General features: G+C 37.1%; 1 protein-coding gene across 3 annotated transcripts in view; it reads right to left on the bottom strand.

Annotated features, from left to right (window-relative positions):
- LOC121599891 (patched domain-containing protein 3) overlaps window positions 1-4,823 on the bottom strand; it is a 38,500-nt gene extending 33,677 nt beyond the window's left edge. For 2 of the 3 annotated variants that reach the window (XM_041928007.1, XM_041928012.1), the window contains exon 1: window positions 3,529-4,816. The gene's annotated coding sequence lies outside the window, so the exon portion shown is untranslated. Of the gene's footprint in view, window positions 1-3,528 lie in introns of all 3 variants that reach the window. The other variant, XM_041928008.1, reaches the window with a different exon arrangement.
- Between the last annotated feature and the right edge of the window lie 11,619 nt (window positions 4,824-16,442).

Genomic DNA, 16,442 nt, shown 5'->3' on the forward strand with positions numbered 1-16,442 from the left:
AAATCGTAATTATATGGAAAAGATAAACTACTATGGGCACAGGTTATGAAAAATATGCCAAGTAAAAATATTACTTGGATGCAACATCGTTTGAAATTTTTTGTCAAAATGTGGTCAAACATACGATAAAGAATTAAATACCTAACAAAATAATGGAAACTTAAAACATTCCAGGATCTAAAGAAAAACGATACATAATACGATACATACTGCGATAAAACAAATATAAAACACAAAAACAGCTAACAATTAGAAACATTGAAAAAGAAAGAAAGAAAGAGAAAGAGAGAAAGTCATAGATAGTGTGTGTGAGAGAAAGAGGCATAAATAGGGAGAAAAAGAACATTATAAGCACGTAACGATCTGTTTACGTAGAGCGTAACTAATGAGATATGAATGCAAAAGTGAAGTTAAAAATCATTTTTGTACGATTTTTTATCCGTTGAGCAAATAGTACAGGACATTACTGGTACTTGATGTTATCTCTAATTAATAACACATACTCTTTCATCATTCCGCTGCTTTCTTCGGTATATGAACCTATTGGAACAAGCGCAAAATGATTAAAGTTTGGAACTTTTTAGCAGGTTGTCAAGTAGTCATTTTTGTATTCAGGCAACATAAGTGTTTCTTCTTCTTCTTTGACACAACAACCGATGTCGGTCAAGGCCTGCCTTTACTCACTAGTGAAGTGAGCTTGGCTTTCAGTGACTTATTGTTACCATAGCAGGATAGTCAGTCCTTCGTATGGGGGCACGGTCTATTCGGGACTTGAACCCATGACGGGGATGTTGTGACGTCGTGCGAGTTGACGACTGTACCACCAGACCGGCCCAACATAAGTGTTTAGGAGCTTGATATTTTGCTTATTTGCGAACAATTGCGGATTGCGAATAATTTTACTCGTATTTAAGTTTGTAGCTTACACTCACAGTGCATAAAAGCGTACAGAGCGCTTGATTCAAGTTGGCAAGAGGTGCTAAACCGCAATGTTTCAGCCTAACTGGATAAAAGCTACCAGCATACACTATTTTCTCATGTTTTGGTATTGTTTGTTCATGTGGCCCCGATTCCTGTTATTGAGCCACCGTCAGCAAATACGAAATATAGCCGTTCAAGCGTATGCTGGCACCCTTAAAAAAGCTTTCAAATTGAGAACACCTCTTCCCATTTAATGGGTTATTAATCAGATTATGCGATGTACTACGTTTATTTACCAAACTATGAATCTATAATTTAATGTGTTACTAGATATGTATTCAGATTGATGGGCTCATGCTATTCATCTGCTTTAATGTAAGGGTAGCTCCTGTGGTATAATCGTCAACTCGCCCTACTTAACAAAACCCCATATGGAGCTGAGTGTTACTTAAAAAGTCATGAAAGCAAATATTGTGCCTGTCAATAGCCGCGTTTTCATACGGCATAAACTACTAGAGAATATCTGTCAAACAATTTTTCTAGATGTATTCGGGAAGTCTAGCAGCCTACAGCGAATATTTGCTTGCAAGCTTTTGACTCGCCGAGAGAAAAGTTGTGTTTATTCGTGTTTAAACGTAAAGTTTTCGATTACTTCCAAAACCACGTTGAAACGTTGAAAACGTTGAAATATAGTGCATTTGTTACAAGAAGAAGCCGTATTTTACAACCATTAGGCTAAAATTACTGATTCACACGATGTATTTTCTTTTATTTTGTAAAATTACGATGTGTGTATATCCGACAACAACTCGTGGTATGTGAACATGAAAATTCTTCTTCTTCTTCTTTCGCACAACAACCGCTGTCGGTCTAGGCCTGTCTGTACTACTGATGGATTTGACTTTCAGCGACTTATTGATTACCTATAGCAGGATAGTCAGTCGTACGTATGGGAGCTTGAACCCATGACGGGCATGTTATTAAGTCATACGAGTTGACGACTGTACCACGGGACCGGTGTATAAAAAGATCAGCGGATCTTTTTTGACGCTTGTTTTTGGTGCAAGGGGAAAGATTCGCTAACAAAGATATAGATTGTAGAACGCACCTAATAGATATAAATATATTATAGTCCTACAATCAGTGCTGAGCAATGAAAAAACGGTGATGTCTTAAATATTAACTAAATTTAACCTCCAGTGTAACCTCCAGATAAAATGCAGAAGAAATAAAAAAATGTTAAAATTAATTGTGAATAATACATTTTCTCTTGATCTTATTCGAAAAATAGCCGGGGTAGTCTAGGTTTAATCTGTCTTTCAGATCTTTCCATTTTAATTGAAATATAAACTTAATAAAAATATGAAGAGCAATTTTAATATTAAATAACTTAAATATACACAAAAACTAATAGATAAAAACACTCAAAATTTTCTATAGCATATTGCAGATATTTAAAAATGCCGAAATACATCAAATCAACCATTAAAATTTTTCATAAAAGTCTTTTTGGATTTGTTTTTTGAACGATTTGTCGATAAAACTATTGGTGTCATGGAACCCACAAGCTCAATCAGGGAAATGTGTGTCGAATACATTAATATGATGTCTATGATACATCTTTATATTTGAGCACACATGACCATAAGCCTTCATATTATCGAAAAAAATGCTACGCTTATTGATAGCGACAGTACAAGAAATGTTAAATAGGAAACACAATCGAATCGGCTTGATCCCATGCTATGTAGATGAACAAGAACTGCCCCCTTTAACGTACTCCTGACCCATCAGTTAAAAGCTCTCATTTCAGGAACGATCAGGAATGATCTCACTCTTGCTTGCAACATCAGGCAACAACGCCGGCCAAACTTGGGGGTCACACTATACAGCCACGGAGAAAGTGAATTCGTTCCCGGGAAACCTGCTGTTCCCGAAAAAGGGGCTAACAGGTTTTATCACATTGCTTTTCATTTTACCGTATTCTGTCTCACCCTGTTTCGTGGACAACCGTATCCTGTCGGTGTTGTTTTCTGTCTGCACTTTTGTTAACGACACACATTTTGACGGTCCAGGTCATAATGATTCATGTCAGTGTAGAAGGATTTCCAGATTCCCAATGAGGAAACGAAACCGTAAAAACAAAGGAAGGGCGAATATGAACCTACTCTGCTCACTGACCTGTGTTACCCAGGAACGAAGGTCGAGAGATCAAAGGTGTAAAAGTGAATTATCTTGAAAAAGTTTTCCTGAGGTACCTGGTTTATTTGGTTCTCTTGGAGGGGTTTAACACAATCTTTCGAATATTTCATAGTCGGCAATACGAATACATTGCACCTGGCAAACACTACAGAATGGTTCCTTTGGAGAAAAAAATCCATTACGGTCATTCCATTGCCTGGGTCTAATATGTATACCATACCTTCGCAGGAATATGACAGGTGTATGAGAATATATTAAATTACCATAATAGTCAGTCCCAAGAAATTAGCGAGGGCTAATTACTAATGTTACTCAGTCGTGAGCAAGATGAAAGAAATTTCATTAAGCATAAGAACACCGTTCTCAAAATCAACGAAATATTTACGTCTGACTTTCTGCCCTTACCTTGATTATTTTTTGACTGTCCTGGGTAAGATCTTCGGATTGGTGCACAAGTGCAGTGTTGGTGGTGCTGTCGGTGTGCCGTTGCACGGCACCTTTCACAAGCTATTTCACGTTTCTTTCGTCTCGTTTCGTTTCACAGCTACTGCAAGGGTTGGACTACTACACTATATGGATAGTTTGCGAAAGACACAAACCAACTACTATTGCACCGAAGCTGACATAAAATTTGCACCTGAAGCAACTACACTTGCTCGCCTGCAATGCCTATCAACAGCACTTGGCTGGCTCGATGCGTGCCAGCAATCGTGCGTGCTTGACGGTACGTTTGTTCATATGTGTGAAATTCACTTTGATAGGTTCGAGTAACTGCACTGTAACGCTACAGTCGATCAAAAAACATCGCATAAAGTAGTATGTTAAGCGGGAGCATTCAGTGAATCGTAATAATGGTTATGTTAAGGATATGTATTTAAAACAACCAATCAGCACGTTAGTAAACACTCCACAAACCGCTTTTGAGATGCACTAAAACTTGATTTTTATTTTTCTTTACTTCGCTCTTAACTGTGTACAAGTAGCAGCTTTTTATTACACTTCACACATTATGTTTGGAAACTTTATTTATCAATTTTGGAAACTTTATTTATCAGCTCAATATATTATTTTAAGTTGATCACACACGAATATATTTATTTTTTGTACATTAAGCACTTGTCAAAACAGCAGGATTCAGGAAAAACAACGCAACACAACCATCAGGCTGAAATTACTATTTCACACTGTGCATTTGCCCTACTTGCTTGCGTTTGCCGCTATGATTTTATTTTAATGAAATGACAAGATAATAATAAAAAACAATCGAGTCAACCCCTGATAGTTACTGTGCAGAGAGAACACAACGTACATTCAAGAGCTCAATTGACGTATGTACTGCAACAATCACAGCTGTATTTTCAGCAACACTGTACGAAGAAAAACCGAACGACGTTTGATAAGTATATCAATGAAAGTTCACTAGACGGATCACGCACACTTAAACTGAGGCATGAATAATTAAGCAACCTTCTGCAAATTCTCTACATGAATATGCGTGTAAAGATAGCACCAGAAACCTCTCTTCCAACAATCATTTTGATGAATAACTGTTGGTTGTATTTCTTGATCGATCTCGACGTTTCACTCAATAATGCGAATTATAACAATCCACAATTTGTACGCGGGAAACGGTACCTTTCAACCCGATCTACGCGGGGACCACACAGCACACGCGTGCGCACTCTCGAACTGCTGATTCGAAACTCGAAACATTTCCAGACCGCATCTCACAACGATGCATGGCTAATAGACTTTAGCACAACTTAGCAGGGTTCGTAGTTCATTTTGAACCATCGCAACCATATTATAGATACCGTAGAACGTCGATTATCCGGGAACGGATAAACCGTTTAGCGGCTCAACCATGCGCATGAATTTGACAGCTTTTCAATCGTGGCCAAGATTTGCAGCGAATGTCAGGATGGTAGAAAAAATGTGCCAATATTCAGTGGTTAGAAATATTTTAGAACTTAAGTTTTGTTCAAAACAAATTTTTAAACTATTACAGGTGTCCCCCGAGATACGACTGTATTTGGGACCGAAAAAAATTCCCAACGTAAAGCGTAAGTCGAAAAAGTCGTGTGTCGAATATCTGTCAATGTAAAGTTTATAACCGAAGTTGAAGAGTCGAAATCTATCATATCGTGTTTTTTATTTAAAACAATGTTCGATAATGTATTAATTTTACACAAAAAGTCGTTTACACGATATAGATATTCAATAACGGGTAGTAGTGGAATCTTTGGAAATGTGTGTGTAACGGTTATCAGCTCAGAAATTCAAAAATATACATCAATTTCTTCTCGATGACAACTTTTCACTGTCAAAATCAAAATCGTCGTATCTGCGAATCGTCGCAACTCGAGGGGGTCGTAACTCGGGGGACGCCTGTATTTAGTAATTGAATAATAGTTCTACTAATGATGTTGATTGGAATTAATTTAATTGTGTAATGAACTAGTGAATTTTCCATATTTTTTATATGAAGTTAACAAATCTAGGATTATTATCCGTGGAAATCGTTTAGCCGGTAACTGTCCCGTCCCGAGCACTCAGTATAATCGATGCTTTTTTAACAATCAATTTTATCCTTCAGGTTGATTATGCCAATAATTTAAGTTACACAATTTTAGATCAATAATATAATTTTATTGTAATGTTTTAATATATTTTAACATTGTCTTCTTATTATTTGAGTACATATTTGCCTTAACCAAATATAAGCTATTATATTTGCCGGCATCGCGAATAAATGAACTCTTTTTAAAAGTCGTTTAAAGTTCATTTTGGTTTAACTGAGTTCATTTGTTGTTCATTCCTGTTAAAATAAACGATCGTCAAAACAGTTAACGACTGCTCGATATCGCATATAGGCAAACACGGGGAAAAAAATCGAGCAGTATAATTAAACGAATGTTAATTTGTATCGCATACGCTCTTGACAGTCGTTTGTTTAACGGCGGCATAGTCGTTAAAATTAACAAATGAACTCAATGCGTTCGCGATGCCAAATTCTAGCAATTTTTAACGACTCTGGTTAATTTTTAACGACTGTTAATTTTAAACCATTTCTTTCGCGATGCCAGCTATTGTTTGTGCTGTCAAGAATATAGAAAAATGGCGTGAATATGAATATAAAATGTGAATAAAAAGATAAAAATCACTATTCAGCGAACTTAAAATATGATAAGTATAGAATATGAAATATATGAAAGCATATCTCATATGACAAAGAAGAGAACTATATATGTGTATACATTTACTTATTATATATGTGTATATTATGTTTTATTATAATATTAAATGTATCATTTGATACCTTTTTTTTAAATAAACATTATAGAATTATAAAAAAGTATTCCAATAACACAATCCCAAAGTGCGATGTGGTATCGCTTTTTAAAGCAGAGCGTGTAGTTGTGCACGAGCAGTCATTTTCACATGCATGAACATTTCTCTCACTCTCTCATTTATTTTGGGTTTTTTTTCCTGTAAGTGAGCATGGTGAAACACGATCATATGCTTCATTCACTTCTCAACCATCGCCTTCATTCATTTCTCAAACATCTCCAATGAATTCCAGGGTTGTGCAACATTTATGAATTTGAAATTAGAATGTTATAATTGAAGAAAAAAAAATACATTTGAATTTTTGAAACACTATTTCCACAGTTCCTTAAGAAGCAATTGCCAGAAATGTTATATAAATTTGCTAAAAATTTATATAAATTAACCAAACTTCACTATGTATCTGCTGCTTTACCTAATATTCAAATAATGATTTGTCAAGTATAGAAGATAAAATATACGGTAAAAAGACGTTTAATTTTATTGTTTGTGTGAGTTTGCATGTCATTAATGAAATTGATATGAGATCATTGCCATGAACTACGTCATGTGTATTATTCAATATTCAGCATCGAGAAATGGGGGTTGGGAAAAAGAAACACTCCCAATCGTCTTGAACAGACATTTTAAAAACAACACAGTCTCACTACATTATTAAGTAAATTGTAATAGCTATTCAAACTTTCGGATTGGATTCATCGAAATAGAGAGTCATCATCGAACATTTTCATTTCCTTTATTTTTGTTTGAAATATAAGTAATTGTAATTGGTAGATGTGCTAATATCAAGTGTGTTTCTTACTGTGATTCTTAATGAACCTGTTAATCAACCGTATACATACTGATTGACTATTCAGGAGTTCTACAATTCATTCATTCATTCAATTTAACAACATCTAAGACTGTGGTTTTCAACCTTGGAAGACAGTGGCGGATTAATACAAGTGGAGCGTTCACACGAAAGTAGGTCTAGTTGAAGTGTCGAGCAAAGATAGTATCAAAGATTGTCAACCAGAGAAGGATTGAGTAGCAACTTTACTTATGAGCGGGGTTGGTCTCGAGGGGTCCTTTTTCGGGGCCCTGGAGACCACGGGACCACCTTAATTTGCGAATTGCTTGATTTGCCCCTGTTGGTAGAACTCTTCCTCCTCAGAGGGCGAATTTGGAATATTTGGGGAGGAGTTGTTTCGTTACTTGAACAAATAATCAAAAGCTTGACAAAACAATGCACGTAATTGAATTTTTATCATCTTAAAATGATGAAATTTAAAAACTTTATCCAAGAATCCACATTATTTCTAAAAATAAATATTGACAATGAAAACGTAGATACGATATGTAAAACATCAAATAGATTAACAGAGACAAAAATGAAAGGGTTTTATTTGGATCGAACTATGAATTACAGCAACCATTTCCCTTTTTCCTGGAAGAATAATTTTTTTGTCATTGCTATAGGTCATTGCTACTGTAGGGCTATGGGCATCTCCTTTGCAAACCTGAGCAAAATCCGTCGTGTGTTTCATTTTTCTATACATAAATAAAATCATTAATACTTATTTTAACATAAATATTAAAGGGGATGGGGAAAGGGGAGGTTGTAACGGTATGAATGTAACAACTAATCATACCCAGAACAATAAACTAAATGTGTACCAAATTTGGCTCAAATCTACCTTGTCGATATTGCATGATGCGAGCCTGTCCAAACAGGCAAAACTTACTATAAACTATAATATTTCATTTTTATTGATAAAAAGATAAGGTACAGAGTTTCCATGTCAGTTTGCGATAAGTGCTGCATATTTTGTCGCTCACGAACCTTATTTTGACACCTACAACGTATTTGTGTAAGCATAATATAAATGTTCACACGTTCAATTTTAGATTTGACACCATTTAACATTTATGTGCAGGTTTACCAACTTTTTTTACATATTTTTACACATTTCGAGTACCAAAATAGAAAGTAGATGACATTTCAACGATGTGTCATTTGAAGCATAACTCGTTTTAATACATTTCCGTTTTCGCACACGAAATACATAAAACAGTGTAAAATAATGTAGAATACAACAAAGAAGAATTTAGTAGAATTTTACAAAATAATTTAAAATAATGTAGAATAGAAAAAAGCATAAAACTGAGACTGACCCTAATTCATCTAAAAAAAAGTAAGGGTCAAAACAAGTTTCATGAGTGACAAAATATCCAGCACACATCGCAAAATAACTTGGTAAATCCTGTATTTACGTTAAACATGGTTTTGGAAGAAGAAGAAAAATGTCCAGGTTTAGTATCTTGCCAAAGGTAACATAGAGCGCATCCGTAATGCTTGAGACAAGATTATGAACTCCGATAAGTCTCACTTGATGTCCGTAGATTTCATCAACAGTGCCCATGAGTTTTATTAGACGGTCCACGTCTATTACCAGACCAAAAGTACTGTTAACGGGGTATGTTCTGGCGGGCGTATTCTGACCTTCAAATCCATAGAGCAACAGCCTCGAGATGATTGTTGTGGTTAACAAAACTAAACTCACAGCACTGCTCTGTCAGATCTAGCTCGTTTTGAAGGACCTAAGCTAGACTGCTTGGATTGTCTCATCGCAAAACGTTGAACGGCATTCTTCACACACACTTTACCGTCCATTTTAATTGGCCATCATGTACTAGTCTCGGTGCTAATGGAGTCTCCAGTAAGTCTGATAAAAAATTAAATGTAATGCACTCAGCTATTAGCGCAAATAAAATAAAATATCGTGTACAGGCGGTCCCCGAGATACACGGTTAATGGGGACCGAAAACGACCGCAAAATACCGCGTATCTCGAATTTCCGCGTAAGTCGAATCTCGTGATTTCCAGCCAAAATATCACTAATTTTCGTGCAATTTTGTAAGTAGGGAGTGGTTTTATTTGGCCACTAAACTAATTATTTGATATGTTTCTACTAAATTGAACAATTTTAAACCTTTTTAAATAGTATTTTACATTCTATTATTTACGTTCAATACGGAAATTATTTGGTAATTCACAATGGATGTGTCAAATCAGTACAATTTGCTCAAAGAACTGTCAAGTTTGGAAAACCGCGTATCTCCGAATCCGCGTTTAAGAGGTACCGTGTATCTCGGGGACCGCCTGTATAGTCAGTATGCACCGTAAATTCAATCGTAAAACTGTTCGTTAACAATGATGCTATACTTTTATCTAAACGATGAGTTTTTCGACGCAGAACATGTATTTTTACATTCACTCATTCTTTGACTATAAATAAAATTACTCTTTTGTTATGGCTCAAAATTGTAGATGATAACCTATGCAAAACATTGCAAGCTTGTTAATGAGTAACATGTTTTTGTTATATATCTGCTCTGCTCTCAGTTGTACACACATTCTTGTTCTTTTTGTTGCAATTATGTTTTCATTGCTATGATTAATTGACCAAAAGACGCACTCAATTAAACACATAAGTAAAATTAGGATTTGGCCATTTTTATGTGAAATAGTTTACAACAAACCATCTTAGCAATGAATAAATGCTTCATGATTACTGCTGTTTTTTTAGTTTTACGGAACCGATAACGGCTAAACAAGACATTTCTCATTGGTAATATGTTGCCTGAAAATGACATTAGCCGTTATTGCTCATGAAATCTAAATTATGGCCTCATATGTGGCACTGTTCTCGATTTAATTATATGTGTATGATTAATTGTTTTTTTTTTGGTGCTTTCGATGTCCAAAACAACATATGAAAAATAAATTGAATTGGAATGCAATAGAATGCATACCAGATTATGTATTTTGTTTTAATCTAACACATTTGAGTAACACATGATGTGCTAAACGGATTACATCTATGCATAGCTAAATGTTATATTTTGGTACATTTACAGATCTTCTTCTTTTTGGCTCAACAACCGTTGCCGATCAAGGCCTGCCTGTACCACTTATGGGGTTAGCTTTCAATGACTTTTGGATTACCCCTCCATAGCAAGATAGTCAGTCCTACGTATGGGGTTACGGTCTATTTGGGGCTTCAACTCATGACGGGCATGTTGTTAAGTCGTTGTCGAGTTGGCGACTGCACCATGAGACCGGCTCAACATTAGCAGATACTTTAATTGAAACATGAAAAATACAGTATACAATGATAAATATATACCCTAAAGCAGGTAATACAATGCATTTTAAAATACTTCGGCAGTGCACCAACCCTACCGTGCCCTGTCGGGAGTCGTGTTCGCCCGGCTGTAAGCTACACCCTCGATTTGTCTGAGCACACGACCCACACTAAGGCCCGAGTCTATGGACATGTTGCGACAACATTTGGCATATCCGTTTTGGTTTACAAACTAATCCGAGAAAATTGCTGAAACAAACCGTAATGAAACAATTAGAATTTTTTTTGTAACAATTTTTTTTCCGCAAAATGAATTTGACAGTTTGTCTATACTATACTGCGTTTCAAAAAATGATAGCTTCGAAAAAAATGAAGAACTCGTTTTTTTATTTAAACAATATTTTGGCCAATTATAGAAAATTTGGAATTTTGGAATATTATAGAAAATAAAAAAAAAAACTTCAAATGTAGTTGTTTCAAAATAATAAGTAATAAAATAATATCTCACCTTAATTTACTTGCAATATTCCCCTTAAAACAACTAAAATTGAACTAATAGATGATTTATTTGACATTGTGCATTTTGGACAGTGTCAAAATCTTAGAAAGTAACTTTTTATCCTTTTGTACATTTTTTGTAAGAGTAAAAACCGATGAATTCACTTGCGCTTCCAATCAGTGGCGCGTTAAACGGTGGGCGGACTGGGCGGCCGCCAGGGGCCCCGGCGATCTAGGGGGACCCGTCATTGTGGATGTTCGACTTCGTACCGATTCTACCCCCCCCCCCACCCCCCCTCTGGATGGGACTTTTACCATCTGTTTCAAAAACACTCATTTTGATTAATTCATTTTTCCCATCGCTTTACTCACTGTATTTTGTCAAGGGCCCCGAACTGCAGAAAACCGGGGCCCCATACTATTCAAAGCAGCACATTAAATGTTCTAAGAAATCTGCCAATACTTGCATCAAGGTGCACTGCTCAAATCAATACCTCATCATCGTTGGCGCAAAGTATTGGACAGAGCGAGAAACCGTCAATTTTTGCTGGTGTGGGTGGCCTGTGCACGAAACGCCCAAACCCAAAACCACGCAGAGCTACTTGCTGCTAAAATGGAATGCACAGAACGCTGCGCTTAACTACCACCGAAACCCCGTTACACAACACAAGCATACAACACACCCAAACAAAAATTTAAAGGCCCCGAAACACAATATCAACACACCGTAGCCGGTAAAATTAGCAGGAAAAATTGACTAACATCAAGCAAGCAACGGTGCTCCAGTTGGTAGAGGTTTCATTCGAGAAACGATTCCATCGATATCGATGTGTGCGCTTTTCAATTTGGCTGGGATGAAACGTGCTTGCGCTTGTCTTGCGGCCCCTATACTTGTTTTGCAGATGTGTGCCGAAAACAGACAGCTGTTTTCACGCGAAAAATGGTATTCACATCTCAAGCCTGAAATCGTGGAGCGTGCCTGCTTTTAACGCAAAACCTTAAATTTTCACGCGGGGCCCTACTCAACTTTTGTGGTCAACTGACAAATAGGGGAAATCGGGAAGGGGTGGTATTCATATGTCCAAAAAGAAACTGGGCCATGTTAATATTAAAATGATGTTTTATCACTATTTACATACAACTTTTGTGTGAAGACAAAATAAAAAACCGTTACAGCTATACTGAAGCCAAAACTCAATGGTGGTTTACGGGGCCCCAACGATTAAGTGGACTCTTCGATGAAGGGGCCCCGTCGGTAAGGGCCCCCGTCGGTAAGGAGGCCCCATCAATAAGGGGCCCCGTCTATAAGGGGCCCCATCAATAAGGGGCCCGTCCATTTGGTGTCTTGGTGTGGATGGTCGGTGCACGAGCTCACCAAAAAAACGCGGAGACACATGCTGCTAAAATCCAATGCACGGAACACAGAACAGCGCTGCGTTTAATCACAAAGAAAACCCGTTGAAACAGCCACAAGCACACATCGTACACAGACAAAAATTTAAAGGCCCCTAAACAAAATTTCAATACACCGGCTCATAGCCGGAGAAATTAGCAGGAAAAATGACACCAAGCTCGCGTCGCTTTAAAAAGCCTAAGAAGGTCGTTTGGTCAACGGTGCTTCAGTGGGTTGAGGTTTCATTCGAGAAATGGTTAAATCGATGTCATTGTGTGCGCTCTTGACTGGGATGAACCGTCTTGTTCTTGTATACGGGGCCCCTGCTACCGCTTTGCGATTGTGTGCCGAAAGCAGACAGCTGTTTCACACGAAAAATGGTATTCACATTCCTGGCCTGGGATAGTGGATTGTGTGTGTCTTTTAATGCAAAAACTAAAATTTTCATTCTTGATCCTAATCGAACACATCAAATTTGTGGACCGAAGGGAAGGGGAAATGGGAAAGGTTTCAGTTAGAAGGAAGCGGGGGTATAAAAATACTCAAGGAACCTATGGACCATGTTCATTTATATATGGTTTTTATCGACTATTTCAATTTTTGTGAATACAACAAGACCAAAAACCGTTACAGCTGCATCTACATACAGCCATATACAGCCATAATACGAAGAACAATCTCCATTGCCTCGACCATTTGGGGGCCCCGTTGATGATCCCGTCGATTGAGGGGCCCCTTCCATTTGGTGTTGTCAACCCAATATACCCCCATTTTCCCTCCGGGGGTTATGTTTACAATCAGATTTACTATTACTACCAGACCTATCAGAAGCATATTTATTTTATTTATCAGAAGCATTTTACTATCAGAAGCAGAAAACATTTGTTTTTTTACATGTGCAATATTTTTACCTTAGTTGGATGCGCAGAACGCTGCGATACATGCCCACAGCTCAAAACAATATCATTTCATCATCGTTGGCCCAAAGCGTTGGATCAAATGCATTGAACGCTACGCACGATTTGGGTAAAGCGAAAATCCGTTACAAGAGATACCTCACGCAAACTACAAGGACATACGACATTAAAAGGATCCGAAACCGATCTCAACACAACGGTTCGTAGCCGTAGAAATTAGCAAGAAAAATTGGCTGACACCAAGCACGCTCTTTTTATCTGTTGAGGTTTCATTCAAGAAACGATACCGATGTCGATGTGTGCGCTCTTTAATTTGGCCTGTGTCTATGTTATCACGCAAAAACTAAGAACTCGTGCCCCGGCTATCTTTTGGGGACTGGACGAAGTGATGGTGGAAAAGCAAGCTGTTGAAGGGTTTGGGTCAAATTTGGAAGGGTCGACGGAAAGGAAATATCGATATGAATGATCGCGTCAAATTTGAACTAATTAAGCTGTCGACAGCGGTCGGCAAAGTCCGGCCCGCCACAATATGCAGTCAGGCCCGAGAAAATATTTGCCCGATTTTGAAAGATAGGAAGATCCTATTCATTAAAAAGTAACTGAACATATTTTAATATGACAATTCATATAGTTAAACTCTTCCAAATTTGATCACCATAACATGGATTGTCGGACCAATCAATATGGTCAAATTTGAGGAGAAATTAGAAAATAGAAACGAATAATTCCATAAAAACCTGACTGTTGATTTTACGAGAACAATGGTTACACACTATTGATTTTTAAGGATGCAACGATTTTCTAGGAGTATTTTTTAAGGAAATGCGCTATCAATTTGTCTGACCTGGCCTTACTTGTCCGTGGCCTCATAATAGTACTGAACGATTGTATCATCTTCAGATATATCCTGAAACAAATTTGCAACATGGAAGGAAGGGTACATTGAGAAGCGATATTGCGATTTTGCTTAATTTTTTGGAACTTTTTATGACTTTTGCACACTATGCTGCTGACTCTTAATTGAAGAATCTTTGCAATTAATTTTAGTAATTGTAAGTTAAAAAAATGAATTTGAAACTTGCTTGGATGATATAATAATTTAAGAAAACCAATAATCAATCGCATTGTTTAATATCATAAACCAGTTTTTTTGTGTATTAACTGTAATAATATAATAATATATGTGTAAAAAAATGCATTCTCCTGGCCCTCACCGCTCGATCATTTAGAAAGCAGCTGATCTAAAACAGTGGTCTCCAACCTGTGGTCCGTGGATTACTTGAGACAAACATACTGCAATACAAGGTATTTCCAGTTACTTTCGAATGAAAATATTGTTTTTCCCGCGTGTAAGAAGTTATCGCTCTGACCGATTGAAAATAAAGTGGCCGTAATTCGAAGCAAGGCGGTACTTCAGTATTCATTGTAAAGGTAAACACCAACGTAAAAGCAAAATATTGTTTTCATGTTATGCTCACGATGACGATTTTAAATCAAATCATTATGAAGAACGAGCTAGGAAAGAAAATATCGTTTAGAACCATCGTTCTTGTCAATAAAAGACAAACGTAACTAGCTTAGCGAAAACGATAACTTTCCGACCTTTAACTTCTTTTGGGTATAAATAAAACCAACTCCGATCATGGCAGGTCAGATTTGTTCGGATTGTCAGGATAGGACTAAGCCCATCCATCATCTATCGACTTCTCATTTAAGGAGTTTACTTATGTCCTCCTACCCAAGGTAAGCCCTCTAAACTCCAACGTCCTAAAGGTGTTTATGTTCGCCTAGACGATCAAGTGTCGAAAGTCCGCTTCGAAACAGTATCCACAGTACCCAAAATTTGAACATACCACAAAGCCTTTCTGATATTACTGATTGTTTAGCCATTGATATCGATTAAAAATTGGCGAAAAAAAAGTATAGAAATTGGGGTTTTTATTGATGCGCGGGTGGTAGTCCATTCTGCTCATGTTCATCTCTGTTTCATAAAGTTTTATACAGATGTGAACTGTATTTTGTCGAAACAAGTTTGTTGATTTCGTATGCACTCACGATTATCATGAAATTTAAGCAATAACAGCAAAGTGGTGTGAAGATTTTTCTCAACCAAAACGTTAATCCCGCAAGCCGAATACGCACCAAAATTTATCGGGGTCTGTATGCGGTTACCAAAATTTTGTTCATCCGAGCAAGTGGGCAGTATGTTTTCTTTTGAAGCTCAAACATGTCGGTTTGACAGAATAAATAGCTGCATTTTCAGTAATTTGTTTTACTGATATTCAGTGAAACGACAAAACCATGTATTACTCAATAGCTTTCAGTAAAAAATGTAACTGCAGCACACTTATAAAATTTGCAGTGTATGATTAGGACCCCCCCCCTCCCCCCCGCGTCGATGGATTTGGTGAAGGGGCCCCGTCTACCATAACGCCTAGGGCCTCGGAGAGGCTTGACCCGCCACTGCTTCCAATGACTTCTTTTAGCTCATAAAAGGTTATTGGTATGTTTTTTTATCGCACCACACCACTTGGACTAATATTCCATATACATTTTCCATTATATTGGGGTCTGGATAAAAGAGAGGCCAGTTTAGTGTTTTGATATTCGATCATTTCTAATAGACTCACAGTATAATGTTTGGGTAGCCTAATCCTTCTGGAAAATAAGATGTATGTTGTGTATCTCCAAGAAAAGCACGTAATGGAAACTTATGGTAAATTTAGACAGGTTCATCTTAAATATAACTTGCTACATAGGAGTGCGATTCTACTGTATTTTTATTGTCAATAACAATAAAATTACCAAGTGAGGCTATTATTATGAAATGTAGTGTATTTGGCTACAAATACTACCAAAATATTTCATAGACCCGGGTCTAAACATTTTGCGCTATGTTTTCGTACGACAGTGTGCGTGGCATACTGTCGTCTCCATTAACAATACTGGTGTTAGAGCAAGTCCAGGGGTCGACAGGGCTGCCCACGGCTTATTAGCACCAAAAAATAGAAATACGGCGTGTTGTCTAAATAATTC

This window comes from Anopheles merus, chromosome 3L (assembly GCF_017562075.2).
Source record: "Anopheles merus strain MAF chromosome 3L, AmerM5.1, whole genome shotgun sequence".
NCBI lineage: Eukaryota > Metazoa > Arthropoda > Insecta > Diptera > Culicidae > Anopheles > Anopheles merus.